Source organism: Pseudophryne corroboree, chromosome 9 (genome assembly GCF_028390025.1).
Source record: "Pseudophryne corroboree isolate aPseCor3 chromosome 9, aPseCor3.hap2, whole genome shotgun sequence".
NCBI classification, from domain to species: domain Eukaryota; kingdom Metazoa; phylum Chordata; class Amphibia; order Anura; family Myobatrachidae; genus Pseudophryne; species Pseudophryne corroboree.
Genome location: NC_086452.1, coordinates 465992622 through 466017385, shown reverse-complemented (window position 1 = coordinate 466017385; position 24764 = coordinate 465992622).

Genomic DNA, 24764 nt, shown 5'->3' with positions numbered 1-24764 from the left:
GCTATTAAGATGGCATTGGTGTGCTCACCATCAATGGCTGCCATTAATGGTGAAATGCAAATGACCATTGATGGTAGCAAACTATGTAATGAAGGACCATCAATGTTTTCATCCACCGTTGGTCATCCCTGCTCTTTCACTTACTGGCCTCTGGAATATGATTAATGTATCTGATGAGGTATATGGGGTCATTCCGAGTTGATCGCTCGCTAGCAACTTTTTGCTGTGCTGCGATCAAATAGTCGCCGCCTACGGGGGAGTGTATTTTCGCTTTGCAAGATGGTCGACGGCACAAAAAAGATTTTTGCAGGCCTTACTCAGCTGCTGCGATCACTTCAGTCTTTTTGGTCCTGGAATTGACGTCAGACACCCGCCCTGCAAACGCATGGACACGCCTGCATTTTTCCAAACACTCCCAGAAAACGGTCAGTTGACACCCATAAACGCCCTCTTTCTGTCAATCTTCTTGCGATCCGCTGTGCGAATGGATTCTTCATTAAATCCATCGCCCAGCACCGATCCTCCTTGTACCCATACAACGCACCTGCGCATTGCGGTGCATACGCATGCGCAGTTTTGCCGAGATTTAACCTGATCTCATCGCTGCAAAAAAGTTGCTAGCGAGCCATCAACTCGGAATGACCGACCTTATCTTAATGTAATGAGGTGAAGTATTGGTCTCTCTACAAACAACTTTGTGTTATACACGTTAAAGACAAGTGGACACTAGAACATTTGGGTCTTGCACCCTGCCTACAACTTCTTTGCCATCTGCCTCCACATTCCACCATACTCTCAGCTCGGTCCCCGTGTGTCTTGGTTACACTGTACAGGGTAATAAAAGTGTTGTCCCAGCGAATAGCTGCATTTACTTACATTAGATGAGAAATGACTGCTTTATTTTTTAAGAGGGCTGAGAAGAGATTTAATGTAAGTGGTCCTGAAAGCCACTTTAGCATAACTTAGTTAGCCAATAAAGGTTTTTCCTCCATGTTTCTTTCCTCTCCCTTACAAATCTGGAGGCTGTATCACTGAGCGGAACATGCAGATCTTATTGCCCTCCAGGGAATTTTACTATAAGTCAAATATTTTCTCTACAGCTTATATCAAACTTTTACCTTTCTATTAAGTGTCCTTCCCGTGTGGAATACCATGCGTTCATAGTGCTCAATAGGTACAGCAATGAAGAACGTCATAGGGGGAGGGGCTTCTGGTTCCAGGACATGCACAAAGCTTAATATGTAATTTAGCAGAGTGGAGACCTAGCTGTCCCTTTCATTGCGTAAATGACCAGTGATGTTGCTACAGTGATGTCTGCTACACCTTTGAAGTTCAATATCTGACACACTCTCCTTATTGATTGTCATTTTCTGACGTCTCTCTGCAGGCTTATAAGATATTGACTCGGGAACACTGTTGATGGCTGTGGACTGAGTACGGGATTTTGTCTTCACTTTTAACCCCACAGACATACTGTACTGTAAAGTGTCAGCTACTGAACAAAATAGAGCCATAAACAGATGTTGCCACGCTGATTGTGGCCTGGTTGCGGCAATACGTGCACACCTGGTGCGCCAAGTTGCAACCGCGCCGAGCTCCAGCAATTGTTAGATCTGTAGTTAAAAATGCCTTTTAAAAAAAAAAAAAATTCTAATATGGCCCAGCTGAAGCTAGGAACAATTGAACCCTTTACAAAATCCAGTTTTTGTCTGAAAATGTCACCCCCCCCCCCCCCGGTTTACCCGCTTGTTGTTTGCTGTCCTAATGACCCACTGCCTGCGTACAGTATGTGACAATCCATCTTACCTTTGAATATCAGATAATGGGGCAGATGTATTAACCTGGAGACGGCATAAGGAAGTGATAAACCAGTGATATGTGCAAGGTGATAAAGGCACCAGCCAATCAGCTCCTATATGTAAATTAACAGTTAGGATCTGTTTGGCTGCTGCCTTTATCACCTTGCACATATCACTGGTTTATCACTTCCTTATGCCTTCTCCAGGTTAATACATCTACCCCACTGTATCAAAAGTTACCGCCCATAGAGTGCTCTAAGATAACAGCGCAGAGAGTGATGCTGCGCTGAGGTGATGGTGAGGAGAACCGCGCGCTGGAAAGAGTGAGAGGGACACAGCGCTGAGCAGAGCGGAGTGACGTGAGGAGAGCTGTTAGCCAGAGCCGGGATCTGACCACCGCCGCTGAGGGGAGCCGCCAGGGCAGCTGGATCCTTGGACGCTGCACAGCACTAGGAGAGACAAACACCAGGTACCCACCATTAATGGGCTGGAGACCCGCTAGTCACTATCACCACTAACAGGTACTTGCTCCAGCCGCACTTTCACCCCAGCTAGTACCCTTCAACAAAAAGTGTCACTTCACATCGCTGAGCAGGGTCTAGAGGAGGGAGGAGAGACTGAGTTACTCCATCTAGTGCAGTTGACACTTGAGAGTGCCCCTATCCATACTTGAGAGTGCCCCTATCCATACTTGAGGTGACCCTATCCATACTTGAGGTGACCCTATCCATACTTGAGGTGACCCTGCACCAGTGCTTGAAACAGTGTAATTGACAGCCCAGGTTAATTGCAATTTACCTCAGGAGCGGCTGGCGTCAGAGAAAACCCTGTACTCTTCAGCAGTGGCGTCAAGAGGAGGGTGCGGGGGGTGCGGCCCGCACCAGGGTGTCACCCTTCAATGGGGTGACACCAAAATGAGCTGCACACCCGCACCCCTAGTGGCGGAACTTGCGCTGGTCAATGACAATCCGATTAATTACGCTGCTGCTCTGTCAGCCAGCCGCCCGTGAGAGGAGTGAACCCTGGGTTAGGAGGACGGAGTCATGGATGTCAGGAGGAGAGGCAATGGGGACCTCCCCTGTTACCACTCCCCAGCTCCACCTCTCTGCCTCCTGGGTGCCAGCCGGGGACTAGATGTGCGCTGAGGGGGAGGCGGTGGTACGATCATCGCGGCTAAATGAGGAACAGCCCTGCATGCCTGCACAAATTAATCCAGCACACTGAGATGCTCTGTCGGTGGCTCACCAGCACTGTGAAAGTGATTAAACTGAAGTGATGAGGACCCAGACGCAGAAGTAAGCATCACTAGTATTGTAAATCTCCTCTCCTGCATCTGTTCTACCAGTGTAGCCGCTGGAGGGAGTCCGCTCTGTCCCCAGGGTTGGTTCTATATCGGAGTGGGAGAAGGGACCTTGTGACGTACCTAGGGGAGGAGACACGTCACCAGGGGGATGAGCTACGGCCGAACAGGGTACCCGAAAAGTGCCCTCGCGGGCTCGCTTCGCTCGCCACGCTTCGGGCTCGGTGGCTCGCTCCGCTTGCCACCTAATTACTAAAGGTAATAGTTGGTGGCGGGGATAGTAGAGCAACTGTCCCGCTGGCCTAGCTCCTCCCCCTTGTGTTGTGGCTCCTCCCCCTGACGGAAAAGGTCCCTTAGGCCACTTGGATCTAGCCTCAACCCTGTCCCCAGCCACAGCAGCTGATTGTGTTCCTGCTCACACACGCATCCTGCGGCCCCCCGAAAGCCCAATAATATTTGTGAAGGCAAACATGGCCCCAGGGACCCCTGAGACCTGATGCCACCACAGACATCAGGTCCACCCCTCCCCACCCTGCTCCCCTTCCAACCTACTGTACTTAATAATGTCGCCACATTCAAACATATTCTGGTGAGAACACTGTCATTGTCACCCACAGTCTCTCCCCAGTCACCCACTACCTTTCCCCAGTTGCCCGCTGCCTCTCCCTATCATCCTTTGCCTCTCACTGTCACCCCTCCGGTGTCACCGTCTGCCTTCCCCTGTCACCCTATGCCTCTCGCTGTCTACCACTGTCACCCTATGCCACGGCCTGTCACCCTCTGCTTCCCGATTTCACCCACTGCCTTTGCCTTGTCACCCTCCTTTCATCTCTACCTGTCACTACCTGCCTCTTCATCACACACGGCCTCTCTCGCTGTTACCCTCTGCCTCCCATCTTCCTCTTCCTCTCACCCATTGACTACCCAATCACCCACTGCCTCTACATGTCTGCAACTCCCATCATCCACTGACTCTCTGTCACCTTCTCCCTGTCACCCTCTACCTCTCTGTCACCTATTGACTCCTCAGTCACCACCTGCCACCTTCGGTACTATTGTGCAGCATAACATGTATAAGGGGCACTACTGTGTGATGTAACATGTATAAGGGGCACTACTGTGTGATGTAACATGTATAAGGGGCACTACTGTGTGATGTAACATGTATAAGGGGCACTACTGTGTGATGTAACATGTATAAGGGGCACTACTGTGTGATGTAACATGTATAAGGGGCACTACTGTGTGATGTAACATGTATAAGGGGCACTACTGTGTGACGTAACATGTATAAGGGGCACTACTGTGTGATGTAACGTGTATCAGTGACACCATGTGCAGTGTAATGTGAATAAGATTGTGCTACCGTGTACTGTAATTTGAATTGGGGGTACTATTGTGCGGTCATGCCCCTTCCTTGGGAAACCAAGGATATAAAGGTACTGTATAATGTTAATTTTGTTAGCTGTTTTATGTCACTGCTATTGCCATTGCAGTCAGTGATATACAGGAATTATGGGGATCAGTAAGAGATCCCCGCGATCAGGAGACCGACTCTGAGAGCTCAACAGCTGGGATCTCGGCGTCGAGCGCAGCATGGCCCCCTGTGATCTCGCTGTGCTCACCGTACTTCAGGCCTTCCCCCTCAGGTGGTTACGTGGACCACCACCCAAGTGGGGAAACCGGCCGGTATTGCAGCGGGTGACGGGATTCCCCCATCAGTATATTGACCGCTGGGATCTTGTCCGACGGTCAGTTGACTGCCTCCTGAATTATGACATTAATAAGGATTCCATGTGGTGTGATACGGGAGGAGGTCCATGGGGGATGACACCAGGAGTTACCACACCGGGTGACACCAACCCTAGTGACGCCTCTGCTCTTCAGTGTGTGTGTTAGAACAGGACTCTTTATGCACTAACAGGGCACCCTAAGACTGACACCAAGTTTACTTTCCACTTGTATAAAACTGTCGCTCTGCTTGTTTCTTATCTGAACATTGCTACCTGCATGCCATCTGCTGATAGATTCTGCCAAACCCACCTGCCTGTTTGTTTTGTCCGCTAGAAATCTCCTCACTAATACCTGCCCCGGCTTATGAGAGGGTATCCGCTACAAACTGCTATGTTCCCTCATAACCTGCAGTCACCTGCCTAGCCCTAGTACTGCATTATTTCTTGTCACTGCCGGCGCTGTTCCTCTACTGAGTTACCTGTTTTCTCCAACTACAGACTATACTTATATGTCAGCTTAATGCATGCTTTGACACTGACTGAGCCGAGTTAGGAACCTGCATGCCATTCTTTACCTGCACTGAACTGCTTGCTCTATACTGTGTACCTGCTACTGCTTATCCGCACTACGGAACTGTACTTTATATATACTGTGCTATTAATTCTTAACTACCAGCTTTACCTGCTATCCTTAAGACTGTGGATTACAACGGGTTCTCTTAAATTGACTTAGGATAGCTATAAACTGAGTACATACCTGAGTTTAGGAGCAGATTAAAGTGACAGTTGATGTAATGCTGCCACCATGTGCACATGTTAGAATATTACAAGTGACTTGTGAATGCACAGTCTAAGGCGGTAGTATACTAATACATTGTGATTTTATTTTCTTGTTTTGTCATGTGATTGCATATTCTTATTTGCATTGTTTCTTCATTGGTGGAATTGTATTCGCCTGATAACCATTCATTCCATAGAGGTGACCAATTGTTCCCAAATAATAACTCATATGTCACCATTCTAATGTGTGGTGACTTTTGTATTGGGTCCTCTGGGTTTGGGTTTCCTCGTCTCTCTGCCTAGGTTTCCAGCAGCGAGATCCAGTTCGAGAAGTAATCCCGGACGCAGAATCCAGGTACGTCCAGCGACACCTGTACTCACAACAATACTCTACCATACCTACCTGTTACACGTGGCTCTTCCCTTTGGAGCAGTGGCTGTCACTTCCTTCCTTGAGGTGGGGTCTAGTAGTACTACAGATGGGTCCACGGTTATCTTGGCTAGTTTGCTGCGCCTAGGCACAACATGGTTTATTAACATAAACCCTTCATCTATTGTTCTCAGCTGCCATACAATACAGAGAACAATACAGCAGGGGATGAAGTCTTTACAGCAGGGGATTAAGTCCTAATGGCCAGTCTCAGTTAATCCTATTAAAGGTCAAAATAAACATGGACCCATCTGTAGGTCAGATAAGAGGTGGAGGCTTCTCCCTAATTCAGACAGTGCTGTGTACACTGACTGCCAGTATGTATATACTACTGTTCTATTAAAATTGGCATGAACATTGCCCCAATGTATGTTCCGTTAATCGGAGCCGTATAGAGCTGTGCCAGACCTAGGGAATGTAGGGTATGTGGCCTAAGCACAGGTGGCATGGACACACATCCTATAAAAATAAGTGCATAAAAATGCATTTTTTGTACCACACGAGAAAGGGGGGGGGGGCAAGCGCCCCTCTGCCAGGGGCGCAACATCTCAACACGCACAGCCCATACCTCCACAGAAGCTGCTGCAGGTTAGCACATGCAAGTAATCCTGCCGATATGTGACAAGCTGATAAGCCACAAAAGGGCACCTATAGTTGTTTTTAATAACATCTGAATGATTTTCTGTCATCATACAATAACATGGCAACAGTGCAATCATTAGATGCTTGCAGACACCCTAGAGAGAGTTATTTTTCTCTGCCTGTTCTGCTTTCATACATACTGAAACGTAAGTATTACATACAGTAGCGCTGGTTATAGCGCATTCCACGCTTATCACCTCTTTTTACATCTCTCCCTCTGTCCTTTCCAGCTCTTTTTGTTATCAATTCTTAAAAATGTAAGAAGAGATAAAATAAAAAGTAAAATGTTAACACAGATCAATGATACAGTATATTCAGGGGCACCAAGTTGGGGGGTGGGAGTGAGTGTGTATTATTTACCCGAGCCGGCTGTAGGAGATGCACATCTGGATTGCTCCCACAGCTCTGCCCATTTCCGCCGGCTGTGGCTCTGTATAGCAGTGCATCCAAGCAGAACATTGGAAAGTAAGAGTGAGGAGACTGTTGCTGCAGCAGTCCACGCCCCCCACTTCCAGATATGCCGACATTTGCTGAGAAGTGTCACCTTGGAGCCACCACCTCCTCTCACATCATGTAGCGTTGCTTCACGGGGCTGCAAGTAGAATTCTGTCCAGATTTTTTTAATATGTTGCCACACACCCCCGGATTTGGTCATGTCCCACAGTACCCAGACCCGTCAGAGCTCTTGACGGCCCTTAGTACATTGGCAGCTTTTAACCATCTAGCTGTTGTGTATGTGTTTTCATGTGTACTGAGACTTGCACATTCTTGGGTCAGCCTCACAAACATTAAGTGTACTGTAAATGAACATTAATATAAACAATATAAATTGTTTAAGGACCTCAATTAGTGTATGCTCCTTACACTGCAGTCTACACAAGTCAAATTTGTATAATGTGTCAGTATTAGGGATGTCAGGAACCCACCTGATAAAGGTTCTCCTTGCCGTGGTAGGTGGGCATGCATTTTTGGCCTAACATGTACTAAGAAACCTTATAATTACTTCATGTTAAATTGTAGTTTATTATAATTGTTCTGATTAGTATTATTCTTTGTTACTGTTTCAAGTGCGCATCTGCATTTTACTTTTTTCACTGTGGCACTATAAGTCTCAGTATAGCAGCACCTCTTATTATGTTTGAAAGTATGTTTTGCACCCCCCCCCCGTATTTTTTCCTGCAATATAAATATATTAAACATCCCTATTCTCCTTTCCTAAAAAAATAAAAATGCTTATTAAGATATTACCTACACTAAAATGTATTTTATATTGATTAATTTACAGAAGATAATCAGCATAAAATGTTTTTCAATTTTTTATTTGCAGTTTTGAGATAAAAGTACAACTGTTCTGAAGTTTCGGAAAATGTATTTCTCTGACGTCCTAGTGGATGCTGGGAACTCCGTAAGGACCATGGGGAATAGACGGGCTCCGCAGGAGACTGGGCACTCTAAAAGAAAGATTAGGTACTATCTGGTGTGCACTGGCTCCTCCCTCTATGCCCCTCCTCCAGACCTCATTTAGAATCTGTGCCCGGCCAGAGCTGGGTGCTCCTAGTGGGCTCTCCTGAGCTTGCTAGAAAGAAAGTATTTGTTAGGTTTTTTATTTTCAGTGAGATCTGCTGGCAACAGACTCACTGCTACGAGGGACTGACGGGAGAGAAGCAAACCTACCTGCGTGCAGCTAGCTTGTGCTTCTTAGGCTACTGGACACCATTAGCTCCAGAGGGTTCGAACACAGGGCCTGACCTCGATCGTCCGTTCCCGGAGCCGCGCCGCCATCCCCCTTGCAGAGCCAGAAGACAGAAGAGAAGGAGATGAAATCGGCGGCAGAAGACTCCGGTCTTCATTAAGGTAGCGCACAGCACTGCAGCTGTGCGCCATTGCTCCCACTGCACACCACACACTCCGGTCACTGTAGGGTGCAGGGCGCTGGGGGGGGGAGGGGGGGGGGGCTGGGCAGCAATAAAATACCTTTTGGCATAAAAATACACATAATACAGTCTGTGACTGTATATGTGTGTAAAACCCCCGCCATTTTTCAGTCAGAAACTGCAGGGAGAAGCCCGCCTGTTACACACACCAGTGCTAAGAAGGAGTATACCGGTGTATGAACAGAGAGGGAAGCGAAGCAAACAAACTCACAGACAGTATAACATAACATACACAGGAGGTGATGGAATAACTAATAAACACAAAGTGAACGGAGAAGCCCAAAGGCTCAGGAATTGGGTGTCTCCCTAGTGTCAGGAATGCTCAGATGGAATAGAGCGGACAATGAGGCGAGGTGTAGTGATTTAACATGTGGAGCACCTGAAATGATGTTGCTAAGAGCAACAGAAAAAACCCCAAAGGGTTACCAACGGGTGTGGGAATAAACTCCTTGGTCAGAGATAGAAATATAGACACAAGGAGAGTATCCACAATCCTAACCCCCACTTGCAGGGCACAGGTTCAGCCTACTGCCACTAAACTGACACCTGGACGCCCTGCACAGTGAGGGAGGATTAAGCAAGCAGGTCTGAGAGTACAGCGGCAAACCTGCTGGGTTCACAGAATAGCAAAAGAACCCCAGCAGGTCAAACAACTGACTCCAGTCTTACTGCTAGGTCCGGATTGGCAGAATGAAGTACCGAATCCCAAGGCCTATTCGCAGTAAGCAACAAGTAAATACAAAGTCACACAGTACTAGCTAACTCTCTGGAACTGACTAACAAACAAAGATTCAGCAGCATTTGCCTAGCCTGAGAGGATGGTTTATATAGCAGGTGCTGTCCACGCCCCACTCAGACCTCACAGACTGTGAGCACAAAACCAGCGCCGGATTCCCTGCCGTGCACAGAGCCTGTAACCACTACACAGTAAAAACCCGGACCGGAGTATCAGCTGCGCTCAGGTTACTTCGCTAACACTTGCCTCCCGGTTGCCATGGCGACGTGGCAGCACAGAGCAGGAGATCCTAACAGTACCCCCCCTCTGACGAGGGGTCAAAGAACCCCTACCACCGGGTTTATCGGGGAACTGCGAGAAGAAAGAGCGTATCAGTCTGGGGGCATGAAGATCACAACTGCGCACCCACGACCGCTCCTCCGGGCCATACCCCTTCCAGTGCACCAAAAATGACAGCCGACCCCGAACCATCTTGGAGTCAAGAACCCTTTCAACCACAAACTCCCTCTGACCCCGTATCAGAAGAGGAGAAGGTCTTCCACTGGAAGAAGGATTACTAACCGCCAGTTTAAAAAGGGAACAATGAAATGTTTTATTGATACCCAATGAACGGGGCAGATCTAACTGAAATGCCACCGGATTGATAACCCTGGTGATCTTATAAGGGCCGATGAACCGGGGGCCTAACTTATGAGATGGCTGTCTCAACTTCAAATTCTTGGTGGACAACCAGACGAAGTCTCCTAATTTGAAGCTGCAGGGTCTTCTCCGCTTATCAAAAACCCTTTTGGTCACTAATGACACAGACACAAGGGCTATCTTCACTTTCCTCCAAATACCCCTAAGGACCGAAACAACAGAGGAACCACCAGGCGTGGAATCTAGGGGGTCAAAAGAATTGGCCTTAGGATGATGCCCATACACACAAAGGAAGGGAGAGATCCCTGTAGCAGAGTGAGCCGCGTTGTTATAGGCAAACTCCGCCATGGACAGATGAGCAACCCAGTCAATATGACACTTGGAGACATAACACCTGAGGAACTGCTCCAAGGACTGGTTCACCCTCTCAGTCTGCCCATTAGACTGTGGATGGTAGCCTGACGACAAGCTCACAGAAATCTGGAGATCAGAACAAAATGCCCTCCAGAATTTGGCCACAAACTGGGATCCACGGTCAGAGACCACATCAAGTGGCAACCCGTGGAGGCGCACAACATGCTGCATAAATAACTCAGACAGGCGTCTGGCCGATGGCAACCCAACCAGTGGAACGAAATGCGCCATCTTCGAAAACCTGTCAACAACAACCCAAATGGCTGTCATCCCCGAGGATTTGGGCAAGTCCACCACAAAATCCATGGAAATGTGGGTCCATGGCTTAGACGGAATAGAGAGTGGATGTAATGGGCCGACAGGAACCCCTCTAGGAGTTTTATTTCGGGCACAAACGTCACATGCCCGAACCCACTGATCCACATCCCTAGCCACCGAGGGCCACCACACCGCCCTAGACAGCAACTCCCGAGTTCTGGCAATACCCGGATGCCCTGCCGACCTCTTGGCATGGAATTCCAGGAACACTCGCTGTCTTAACCTAGGAGGCACAAACAAGAGACCTACCGGAAGGTCTGGAGGAGCCTGCTCCTGTGCTCTAAGGACTAATGACAAGAGGTCCTGGGTAATGCCCACTTTAATACATGATGGGGACACAATGGGCAATGGCTCCTCGGTGGTCTCTTGAACTGGAGCAAAACTCTGCGAGAGCGCATCAGCCATGATGTTTTTTGACCCAGGGCGATATGTTATCAAAAAATTAAAGCGAGCAAAAAACAAAGCCCATCGTGCCTGCCTGGCATTGAGCCGCTTCGCTGACTCTAAATATGCCAGATTCTTATGGTCGGTGAGAATTGAGACCACAAACTTAGCCCCCTCAAGCCAGTGTCTCCACTCCCCGAGTGCATCCTTTATAGCCAACAATTCCCGGTTACCCACATCATAATTCATCTCGGCAGACGAAAATTTACGGGAAAAGTAAGCACAGGGATGAAGGCGATTATCAGACACCCCCATCTGAGAGAGCACTGCCCCAATACCTATCTCAGAGGCATCCACTTCTACCACAAAAGGACGCTCTGGATCTGGGTGTCGCAGCACCTTGGCCGAGACAAATGCCCTTTTGAGACGGGCAAAGGCCGCTTTGGCCTCACAAGACCAGTGAGCAACATCCGCCCCTTTCTTAGTGAGTGCCACCAAGGGGGCCACTACAGAGGAAAATCCAGCGATAAACCGTCTATAAAAATTCGCAAAGCCCAGAAAACGCTGAAGCGCCTTCAAACTAGTGGGCTGCACCCAATCCAGGACTGCCTGTACCTTAGAACCCTCCATTTGGAAACCTTCTGAGGAGATAATATAGCCTAGAAATGCGATTTGCTGGACTTCAAACTCGCACTTCTCCAGCTTCGCCCCAAGCTGGTGGTCTCTGAGTTTCTGGAGGACTAAGCGTACATGCTTCCGATGTTCCTCCAGGGAATGAGAGAAGATTAGGATGTCATCTAGATAAACAACTAAGAATCTATCCAAATATTCCCTGAGCACATCGTTCATGAATTCCTGGAAGACTGCCGGGGCATTAGAGAGCCCAAAAGGCATCACCAAATATTCATAATGCCCTGAGTGGGTATTAAAGGCAGGCTTCCATTCATCCCCCTCTCTTATTCGGATTAGATTGTAAGCACCGCGTAGGTCAATCTAAGAAAAAATGGTGGCAGTACGAAGCTGGTCAAACAAAACCGAAATGAGAGGCAGTGGGTACGAGTTTTTAATCGTGATACGGTACAATTCCCTGAAGTCGATGCAGGGTCGCAATGAACCGTCCTTTTTACCCACGAAGAAGAACCCCAACCCAACTGGGGACTGTGAGGTAGAGATGTGCACTTGAAATTTTTCGGGTTTTGTGTTTTGGTTTTGGGTTCGGTTCCGCGGCCGTGTTTTGGGTTCGACCGCGTTTTGGCAAAACCTCACCGAATTTTTTTTGTCGGATTCGGGTGTGTTTTGGATTCGGGTGTTTTTTTTAAAAAACACTAAAAAACAGCTTAAATCATAGAATTTGGGGGTCATTTTGATCCCAAAGTATTATTAACCTCAAAAACCATAATTTCCACTCATTTTTTCAGTCTATTCTGAATACCTCACACCTCACAATATTATTTTTAGTCCTAAAATTTGCACCTAGGTCGCTGGATGACTAAGCTAAGCGACCCTAGTGGCCGACACAAACACCGTGCCCATCTAGGAGTGGCACTGCAGTGTCACGCAGGATGGCCCTTCCAAAAAACACTCCCCAAACAGCACATGACGCAAAGAAAAAAAGAGGCGCAATGAGGTAGCTGTGTGAGTAAGATAAGCGACCCTAGTGGCCGACACAAACACCGGGCCCATCTAGGAGTGGCACTGCAGTGTCACGCAGGATGGCCCTTCCAAAAAACCCTCCCCAAACAGCACATGACGCAAAGAAAAAAAAAAGGCGCAATGAGGTAGCTGTGTGAGTAAGATAAGCGACCCTAGTGGCCGACACAAACACCGGGCCCATCTAGGAGTGGCACTGCAGTGTCACGCAGGATGGCCCTTCCAAAAAACCCTCCCCAAACAGCACATGACGCAAAGAAAAAAAGAGGCGCAATGAGGTAGCTGTGTGAGTAAGATAAGCGACCCTAGTGGCCGACACAAACACCGTGCCCATCTAGGAGTGGCACTGCAGTGTCACGCAGGATGGCCCTTCCAAAAAACCCTCCCCAAACAGCACATGACGCAAAGAAAAAAAGAGGCGCAATGAGGTAGCTGTGTGAGTAAGATAAGCGACCCTAGTGGCCGACACAAACACCGGGCCCATCTAGGAGTGGCACTGCAGTGTCACGCAGGATGGCCCTTCCAAAAAACCCTCCACAAACAGCACGTGACGCAAAGAGAAAAAGAGGCGCAATGAGGTAGCTGTGTGAGTAAGATAAGCGACCCTAGTGGCCGACACAAACACCGGGCCCATCTAGGAGTGGCACTGCAGTGTCACGCAGGATGGCCCTTCCAAAAAACATTCCACAAACAGCACATGACGCAAAGAAAAATTAAAGAAAAAAGAGGTGCAAGATGGAATTGTCCTTGGGCCCTCCCACCCACCCTTATGTTGTATAAACAGGACATGCACACTTTAACCAACCCATCATTTCAGTGACAGGGTCTGCCACACGACTGTGACTGAAATGACGGGTTGGTTTGGACCCCCACCAAAAAAGAAGCAATTAATCTCTCCTTGCACAAACTGGCTCTACAGAGGCAAGATGTCCACCTCATCATCATCCTCCGATATACACCGTGTACATCCCCCTCCTCACAGATTATCAATTCGTCCCCACTGGAATCCACCATCTCAGCTCCCTGTGTACTTTGTGGAGGCAATTGCTGCTGGTCAATGTCTCCACGGAGGAATTGATTATAATTCATTTTAATGAACATCATCTTCTCCACATTTTCTGGATGTAACCTCGTACGCCGATTGCTGACAAGGTGAGCGGCGGCACTAAACACTCTTTCGGAGTACACACTTGTGGGAGGGCAACTTAGGTAGAATAAAGCCAGTTTGTGCAAGGGCCTCCAAATTGCCTCTTTTTCCTGCCAGTATAAGTACGGACTGTGTGACATGCCTACTTGGATGCGGTCACTCATATAATCCTCCACCATTCTTTCAATGGGGAGAGAATCATATGCAGTGACAGTAGACGACATGTCCGTAATCGTTGTCAGGTCCTTCAGTCCGGACCAGATGTCAGCATCAGCAGTCGCTCCAGACTGCCCTGCATCACCGCCAGCGGGTGGGCTCGGAATTCTGAGCCTTTTCCTCGCACCCCCAGTTGCGGGAGAATGTGAAGGAGGAGATGTTGACAGGTCGCGTTCCGCTTGACTTGACAATTTTCTCACCAGCAGGTCTTTCAACCCCAGCAGACTTGTGTCTGCCGGAAAGAGAGATCCAAGGTAGGCTTTAAATCTAGGATCGAGCACGGTGGCCAAAATGTAGTGCTCTGATTTCAACAGATTGACCACCCGTGAATCCTTGTTAAGCGAATTAAGGGCTCCATCCACAAGTCCCACATGCCTAGCGGAATCGCTCCGTGTTAGCTCCTCCTTCAATGTCTCCAGCTTCTTCTGCAAAAGCCTGATGAGGGGAATGACCTGACTCAGGCTGGCAGTGTCTGAACTGACTTCACGTGTGGCAAGTTCAAAGGGCATCAGAACCTTGCACAACGTTGAAATCATTCTCCACTGCGCTTGAGACAGGTGCATTCCACCTCCTATATCGTGCTCAATTGTATAGGCTTGAATGGCCTTTTGCTGCTCCTCCAACCTCTGAAGCATATAGAGGGTTGAATTCCACCTCGTTACCACTTCTTGCTTCAGATGATGGCAGGGCAGGTTCAGTAGTTTTTGGTGGTGCTCCAGTCTTCTGTACGTGGTGCCTGTACGCCGAAAGTGTCCCGCAATTCTTCTGGCCACCGACAGCATCTCTTGCACGCCCCTGTCGTTTTTTAAAAAATTCTGCACCACCAAATTCAAGGTATGTGCAAAACATGGGACGTGCTGGAATTTGCCCATATTTAATGCACACACAATATTGCTGGCGTTGTCCGATGCCACAAATCCACAGGAGAGTCCAATTGGGGTAAGCCATTCCGCGATGATCTTCCTCAGTTGCCGTAAGAGGTTTTCAGCTGTGTGCGTATTCTGGAAAGCGGTGATACAAAGCGTAGCCTGCCTAGGAAAGAGTTGGCGTTTGCGAGATGCTGCTACTGGTGCCGCCGCTGCTGTTCTTGCGGCGGGAGTCCATACATCTACCCAGTGGGCTGTCACAGTCATATAGTCCTGACCCTGCCCTGCTCCACTTGTCCACATGTCCGTGGTTAAGTGGACATTGGGTACAGCTGCATTTTTTAGGACACTGGTGAGTCTTTTTCTGAGGTCTGTGTACATTTTCGGTATCGCCTGCCTAGAGAATTGGAACCTAGATGGTATTTGGTAACGGGGGCACACTACCTCAAGAAATTGTGTAGTTCCCTGTGAACTAACGGCGGATACCGGACGCACGTCTAACACCAACATAGTTGTCAAGGCCTCAGTTATCCGCTTTGCAGCAGGATGACTGCTGTGATATTTCATCTTCCTCGCAAAGGACTGTTGGACAGTCAATTGCTTACTGGAAGTAGTACAAGTGGTCTTCCGACTTCCCCTCTGGGATGACCATCGACTCCCAGCAGCAACAACAGCAGCGCCAGCAGCAGTAGGCGTTACACGCAAGGATGCATCAGAGGAATCCCAGGCAGGAGAGGAATCGTCAGAATTGCCAGTGACATGGCCTGCAGGACTATTGGCATTCCTGGGGAAGGAGGAAATTGACACTGAGGGAGTTGGTGGGGTGGTTTGCGTGAGCTTGGTACAAGAGGAAGGGATTTACTGGTCAGTGGACTGCTTCCGCTGTCACCCAAAGTTTTTGAACTTGTCACTGACTTATTATGAATGTGCTGCAGGTGACGTATAAGGGAGGATGTTCCGAGGTGGTTAACGTCCTTACCCCTACTTATTACAGCTTGACAAAGGCAACACACGGCTTGACACCTGTTGTCCGCTTTTCTGTTGAAATACCTCCACACTGAAGAGCTGATTTTTTTGGTATTTTCACCAGGCATGTCAACGGCCATATTCCTCCCACGGACAACAGGTGTCTCCCCGGGTGCCTGACTTAAACAAACCACCTCACCATCAGAATCCTCCTGGTCAATTTCCTCCCCAGCGCCAGCAACACCCATATCCTCCTCATCCTGGTGTACTTCAACACTGACATCTTCAATCTGACTATCAGGAACTGGACTGCGGGTGCTCCTTCCAGCACTTGCAGGGGGCGTGCAAATGGTGGAAGGCGCATGCTCTTCACGTCCAGTGTTGGGAAGGTCAGGCATCGCAACCGACACAATTGGACTCTCCTTGTGGATTTGGGATTTCGAAGAACGCACAGTTCTTTGCGGTGCTTTTGCCAGCTTGAGTCTTTTTAGTTTACTAGCGAGAGGCTGAGTGCTTCCATCCTCATGTGAAGCTGAACCACTAGCCATGAACATAGGCCAGGGCCTCAGCCGTTCCTTGCCACTCCGTGTGGTAAATGGCATATTGGCAAGTTTACGCTTCTCCTCCGACAATTTTATTTTAGGTTTTGGAGTCCTTTTTTTACTGATATTTGGTGTTTTGGATTTGACATGCTCTGTACTATGACATTGGGCATCGGCCTTGGCAGACGACGTTGCTGGCATTTCATCGTCTCGGCCATGACTAGTGGCAGCAGCTTCAGCACGAGGTGGAAGTGGATCTTGATCTTTCCCTAATTTTGGAACCTGAACATTTTTGTTCTCCATATTTTAATAGGCACAACGAAAAGGCACCTCAGGTAAACAATGGAGATGGATGGATACTAGTATTCTTATGGATGGACTTCCGAGTGCCGACACAGAGGTAGCTACAGCCGTGGACTACCGTACTGTGTCTGCTGCTAATATAGACTGGATGATAATGAGATGAAATCAATATATATATATGTATGTATATATAATATCACTAGTACTGCAGCCGGACAGGTAGATAATATATTTATTAGGTAATGATGACTGATGACGGACCTGCTGGACACTGTCAGCTCAGCAGCACCGCAGACTGCTACAGTAAGCTACTATACTATAGTAGTATGTACAAAGAAGAAAGAAAAAGAAAAAAACCACGGGTAGGTGGTATACAATTATGGATGGACTGCCGAGTGCCGACACAGAGTTAGCTACAGCCGTGGACTACCGTACTGTGTCTGCTGCTAATATAGACTGGATGATAATGAGATGAAATCAATATATATATATGTATGTATATATAATATCACTAGTACTGCAGCCGGACAGGTAGATAATATATTTATTAGGTAATGATGACTGATGACGGACCTGCTGGACACTGTCAGCTCAGCAGCACCGCAGACTGCTACAGTAAGCTACTATACTATAGTAGTATGTACAAAGAAGAAAAAAAAAACCACGGGTAGGTGGTATACAATTATGGATGGACTGCCGAGTGCCGACACAGAGGTAGCTACAGCCGTGGACTAACGTACTGTGTCTGCTGCTAATATAGACTGGATGATTGATAATGAGATGAAATCAATATATATATGTATGTATATATAATATCACTAGTACTGCAGCCGGACAGGTAGATAATATATTTATTAGGTAATGATGACTGATGACGGACCTGCTGGACACTGTCAGCTCAGCAGCACCGCAGACTGCTACAGTAAGCTACTATACTATAGTAGTATGTACAAAGAAGAAAGAAAAAAAAAACCACGGGTAGGTGGTATACAATTATGGATGGACTGCCGAGTGCCGACACAGAGGTAGCTACAGCCGTGGACTACCGTACTGTGTCTGCTGCTAATATAGACTGGATGATTGATAATGAGATGAAATCAATATATATATATATGTATGTATATATAATATCACTAGTACTGCAGCCGGACAGGTAGATAATATATTTATTAGGTAATGATGACTGATGACGGACCTGCTGGACACTGTCAGCTCAGCAGCACCGCAGACTGCTACAGTAAGCTACTATACTATAGTAGTATGTACAAAGAAGAAAGAAAAAAAAAACCACGGGTAGGTGGTATACAATTATGGATGGACTGCCGAGTGCCGACACAGAGGTAGCTACAGCCGTGGACTAACGTACTGTGTCTGCTGCTAATATAGACTGGATGATTGATAATGAGATGAAATCAATATATATATATGTATGTATATATAATATCACTAGTACTGCAGCCGGACAGGTAGATAATATATTTATTAGGTAATGATGACTGATGATGGACCTGCTGGACACTGTCAGCTCAGCAGCACCGCAGACTGCTACAGTAAGCTACTATACTATAGTAGTATGTACAAAGAAGAAAGAAAAAAAAAAAACCACGGGTAGGTGGTATACAATTATGGATGGACTGCCGAGTGCCGACACAGAGGTAGCTAGCTACAGCCGTGGACTAACGTACTGTGTCTGCTGCTAATATAGAGTCTAGACTGGATGATAAATTATTGATAATGAGATGAAATCAATATAATATCACTAGTACTGCAGCCGGACAGGTACTATATATATTTATTATGTAATGACTGATGACGGACCTGCTGGACACTGTCAGGTCAGCACAGCACCGCAGACTGCTACAGTAAGCTACTATAGTAGTATGTATAAAGAAGAATGAAAAAAAAAAAAACCACGGGTAGGTGGTATACAATATTATATATATATATATATATATATTATATACAATTATATATATATATATATATATATTAAACTGGTGGTGATTGATTATTAAACTGGTGGTCACTTCAGGTCACGTTGCAACTTGCAACTAGTACTCCGAGGCCTAAGCAGACAATCACAAAATATATTATTATACTGGTGGTCAGTGTGGTCACAACAATGGCAGTGTGGCACTGACTCTGGCAGCAAAAGTGTGCACTGTACGTTATATGTACTCCTGAGTCCTGCTCTCAGACTCTAACTGCTCCCCACTGTCAGTGTCTCCCCCACAAGTCAGATAATACACTTACAGTCACACTATCTAATCTATAAATATCACTTCAGCAAGTAGTATAGTAGTATACAGTATAGTAGTACTCCTCCTAATAATGCTCCCCAAAATACTGTGTCTCTCTCTTCTCTAAACGGAGAGGACGCCAGCCACGTCCTCTCCCTATGACTCTCAATGCACGTGTGAAAATGGCGGCGACGCGCGGCTCCTTATATAGAATCCGAGTCTCGCGAGAATCCGACAGCGTGATGATGACGTTCGGGCGCGCTCGGGTTAGCCGAGCAAGGCGGGAAGATCCGAGCCTGCTCGGACCCGTGTAAAAAAAACTAAAGTTCGGGCGGGTTCGGATTCAGAGGAACCGAACCCGCTTATCTCTACTGTGAGGGTCTGATAAATCCCTTAGCCAAGTTCTCCTTAATGTACTCTGCCATAGCCTGAGTCTCAGGACGTGACAGGGAGTACAACCTGCTCTTGGGAAGCTTAGCATCCGGCAACAAATCAATGGCACAGTCATAGGGGCGATGGGGAGGTAGTACCTCCGCAACTTTTTTGGAGAACACATCCGCAAAATCTGCATAACATCCTGGCAATCCTGGCAAACTTAGCTGCGAGAGCCTGACTGGAAGGCTCAAGCAACTCCTGAAACAATCACTACCCCAACTAAGAATCTCCCCAGAGACCCAGTCAAATTGAGGGTTATGGGCCCTTAACCAGGGTAACCCCAAAACCAATGGGGCAAAAGAACAGACAGTCACATAAAAAGACAATTTTTCAGAGTGTGTGGCTCCAATAAACAAAGGAATTTGGCTGGTGCAGGAGGTAATTTTACCCTGGGACAATGGTTCCCCGTTTAACCCACAGATCTCAATCTCTGATGCCAAAGGTACTGAGGGAACAGAGTGTTCCAGGGCGAATTGACGGTCCATGAAAACCCCATCGGCCCCACTGTCAACAAAGGCCTCAGTCTTGACAGTTTGACCGAGGATCTCCAAAGTCACCGGAATGAGAAAAGTCTTTTTGGGAAATTCTGACTTCTGGCCTGACAGGATATTTCCCATCACCCTCAGGCCCTGAAGTTTTCCGGTTTTTCTGGGCATGATACTACAACATGACCTTTATTCCCACAGTACAAACACAAACCCTGCTGTCTCCTCCGCGTCTTCTCACGCGAGGAGAGGCGGGTAGCCCCAATCTGCATAGGCTCCTCGGAATGTTCCTCAGAGTCTGAGGTTCCCTTGGGAAAAAAGGAAACTGCGGTCTCCCTTTCAAGCCTACGCTCTCTCAGCCGTCTATCCACCCGGATGGATAACTGCATGAGCTGATCTAAGCTATCAGGCGAGGGATATTGTACCAGTTGGTCCTTTATCTGGTCAGAAAGACTTCGGTACTGGTTTCTCAGGGCTGGGTCATTCCACTGAGCCAACCTCCGAAACTCCGTACTATAAACCTCAGCTGGCCGTCGCCCTTGCTTAAGAACCGTAATCTGAGCCTCGGCTGAAGCCATCTTGTCAGGGTCATCATACAAAATGCCCAGTGCCGTAAAAAAAGCATCAACACTTTTAAGCGACGGACAGTCAGGCTGTAACCCATATGCCCAGACCTGTGGGTCTCCTTGTAGCAAGGAAATCACCATGCCCACCCGCTGAATCTCCGACCCAGAAGACTGGGGCCTAAGCCTGAAATATAGCTTACAGCTCTCCTTGAAACAAAAGAACTGTGAGCGATCTCCAGAAAAACGATCCGGGAGATTTACTTTCGGCTCCTTAACCCCTGAACTTGCCGCTGCTGCTGCGGGAGCTCCGCTAGCGGCCTGCGGGGTGTTCATTTTAATGGACACCTCATTAAATTGTCGAGTCAGGACCTGCACCTGATCGACCACCTGTTGCAAAGTATTTTGAGGGGTATGCTCCATATTCCCACAAAATTTCAACAGGAGTAGGGCTGCTGAATATGTTACACACACCAGTGCTAACAGGAATATACCGGTGTATGAACAGAGAGGGAAGCGAAGCAAACGAACTCACAGACAGTATAACATAACATACACAGGAGGTGATGGAATAACTAATAAACACAAAGTGAACGGAGAAGCCCAAAGGCTCAGGAATTGGGTGTCTCCCTAGTGTCAGGAATGCTCAGATGGAATAGAGCGGACAATGAGGCGAGGTGTAGTGATTTAACATGTGGAGCACCTGAAATGATGTTGCTAAGAGCAACAGAAAAAACCCCAAAGGGTTACCAACGGGTGTGGGAATAAACTCCTTGGTCAGAGATAGAAATATAGACACAAGGAGAGTATCCACAATCCTAACCCCCACTTGCAGGGCACAGGTTCAGCCTACTGCCACTAAACTGACACCTGGACGCCCTGCACAGTGAGGGAGGATTAAGCAAGCAGGTCTGAGAGTACAGCGGCAAACCTGCTGGGTTCACAGAATAGCAAAAGAACCCCAGCAGGTCAAACAACTGACTCCAGTCTTACTGCTAGGTCCGGATTGGCAGAATGAAGTACCGAATCCCAAGGCCTATTCGCAGTAAGCAACAAGTAAATACAAAGTCACACAGTACTAGCTAACTCTCTGGAACTGACTAACAAACAAAGATTCAGCAGCATTTGCCTAGCCTGAGAGGATGGTTTATATAGCAGGTGCTGTCCACGCCCCACTCAGACCTCACAGACTGTGAGCACAAAACCAGCGCCGGATTCCCTGCCGTGCACAGAGCCTGTAACCACTACACAGTAAAAACCCGGACCGGAGTATCAGCTGCGCTCAGGTTACTTCGCTAACACTTGCCTCCCGGTTGCCATGGCGATGTGGCAGCACAGAGCAGGAGATCCTAACACCGCCGCTGAGGGGGCGGGGCCTTCTTCCTCAGCACACCAGCGCCATTTTTCCTTCACAGTTCCGCTGGAAGCAGCTCCCCAGGCTCTCCCCTGCAGTATTCCTGATACAAGAAGGGTAAAAAAGAGAGGGGGGCACATAAATTTAGGCGCAAATAATATATATTAAGCAGCTATTGGGAAAAATCACTCATTATAGTGAAAATCCCTGTGTTATATAGCGCTGTGGTGTGTGCTGGCATACTCTCTCTCTGTCTCCCCAAAGGACTTTGTGGGGTCCTGTCCTCAGTCAGAGCATTCCCTGTGTGTGTGCGGTGTGTCGGTACGGCTGTGTCGACATGTTTGATGAGGAGGGTTACGTGGAGGCGGAGCAAGGGCAGATAAGTGTGGTGTCGCCCTTGACGGGGCCGACACCGGATTGGATGGATATGTGGAAGGTCTTAACCGACAGTGTCAACTCCTTACATAAAAGGTTCAATGACGCAGCAGCCTTGGGACAGCCAGGGTCTCAACCCGCGCCTGCCCAGGGGCCATCAGGGGCTCATAAACGCCCGCTAGCTCAGATGGTAGACACAGATGTCGACACGGAGTCTGACTCCAGTGTAGATGAGGATGAGACAAATGCACAGTCTACTAAAGCCATCCGATGCATGATTACTGCAATGAAAGATGTATTGCACATTTCTGATATTAACCCGGTTACTACCAAGAAGGGTATTATGTTTGGGGAGAAAAAGCAGCCAGTGACTTTTCCCCCATCTAATGAATTAAATGAATTGTGTGAGGAAGCGTGGAGTTCCCCCGATAAGAAACTAGTGATTTCTAAGAGGTTACTGATGGCGTACCCTTTCCCGCCAACGGTTAGGTTACGTTGGGAAACATCCCCTAGGGTGGACAAAGCGCTCACACGCTTATCAAAAAAGGTGGCACTGCCGTCTCAGGATACGGCCGCCTTAAAGGAGCCTGCAGATAGAAAGCAGGAGGCTATCCTGAAGTCTGTGTATACACACTCAGGTACTATACTGAGACCTGCTATTGCGTCAGCATGGATGTGTAGTGCTGCAGCCGCATGGTCTGATACCCTGTCAGACAACATTGATTCCCTCGACAAGGATACTATTTGCTAACCATAGAACATATAAAAGACGTTGTCTTATATATGCGGGATGCACAGAGGGACATTTGCCTGCTGGCATCTAGAATTAATGCAATGTCCATTTCTGCCAGGAGAGTATTATGGACTCGGCAGTGGACAGGTGATGCTGATTCTAAAAGACACATGGAGGTTTTGCCTTACAAGGGTGAGGAATTGTTTGGGGACGGTCTCTCGGACCTCGTATCCACGGCAACAGCCGGGAAGTCAACTTTTTTACCTCAGGTTCCCTCACAGCCTAAGAAAGCACCGTATTATCATGTACAGTCCTTTCGGCCTCAGAAAGGCAAGCGGATCAGAGGCGCATCCTTTCTGCCCAGAGGCAGGGGTAGAGGAAAGAAGCTGCATCAGGCAGCCAGTTCCCAGGAACAAAAATCATCCCCCGCTTCCTCTAAGTCCACCGCATGACGCTGGGGCTCCACAGGCGGAGCCGGGTGCGGTGGGGGCGCGTCTCCGAAACTTCAGCAACCAGTGGGTTCGCTCACAAGTGGATCTCTGGGCTGTACAAATTGTGTCTCAGGGATACAAGCTGGAGTTCGAGGCGACTCCCCCTCGCCGTTACCTCAAATCAGCCTTGCCAGCTGCTCCCAGGGAAAGGGAGGTAGTACTGGCGGCAATTCACAAGCTGTACCTTCAGCAGGTGATAATCAAGGTTCCCCTCCTTCAACAGAGACGGGGTTACTATTCCACAATGTTTGTGGTACCGAAACCAGACGGTTCGGTGAGACCCATTCTAAATTTAAAATCCTTGAACACTTATATAAGGAAGTTCAAGTTCAAAATGGAATCGCTCAGGGCGGTTATTGCAAGCCTGGAAGAGGGGGAATTTATGGTGTCGCTGGACATCAAGGATGCTTACTTGCATGTCCCCGTTTACCCACCTCACCAGGAGTACCTCAGGTTTGTGGTACAGGATTGTCATTACCAATTCCAGACGTTGCCGTTTGGTCTGTCCACGGCACCGAGAGTATTTACCAAGGTAATGGCCGAAATGATGATACTCCTTCGGAAGAAGGGAGTTATAATTATCCCGTACTTGGACGATCTCCTTATAAAGGCGAGGTCCAGAGAGCAGTTGTTAGTCAGCGTAGCACTTTCTCGGGAAGTGTTGCTACAGCACGGCTGGATTCTGAATATCCCAAAGTCGCAACTGATTCCTGCGACGCGTCTGCTCTTCCTGGGCATGATTCTGGACACAGAACAGAAGAAGGTGTTTCTCCCGGTGGAGGAGAAGGCCCAGGAATTGTCATCTCTGGTCAGGGACCTCCTAAAACCAAAACAGGTGTCGGTGCATCACTGCACGCGAGTCCTGGGAAAGATGGTGGCTTCTTACGAAGCAATTCCCTTCGTCAGGTTCCATGCAAGGATCTTTCAGTGGGATCTGTTAGACAAATGGTCCGGATCGCATCTTCAGATGCATCGGTTGATCACCCTGTCCCCAAGGGCCAGGGTGTCTCTGCTGTGGTGGCTGCAGAGTGCTCATCTTCTCGAGGGCCGCAGATTCAGCATACAGGACTGGGTCCTGGTGACCACGGACGCAAGCCTCCGAGGATGGGGGGCAGTCACTCAGGGAAGGAACTTCCAGGGACTGTGGTTAAGTCAGGAGACTTCACTACACATAAATATACTGGAACTAAGGGCCATTTACAACGCCCTGAGTCAAGCAGAGCCCCTGCTTCAGAACCAACCAGTACTGATTCAATCAGACAACATCACGGCGGTCGCCCATGTAAACC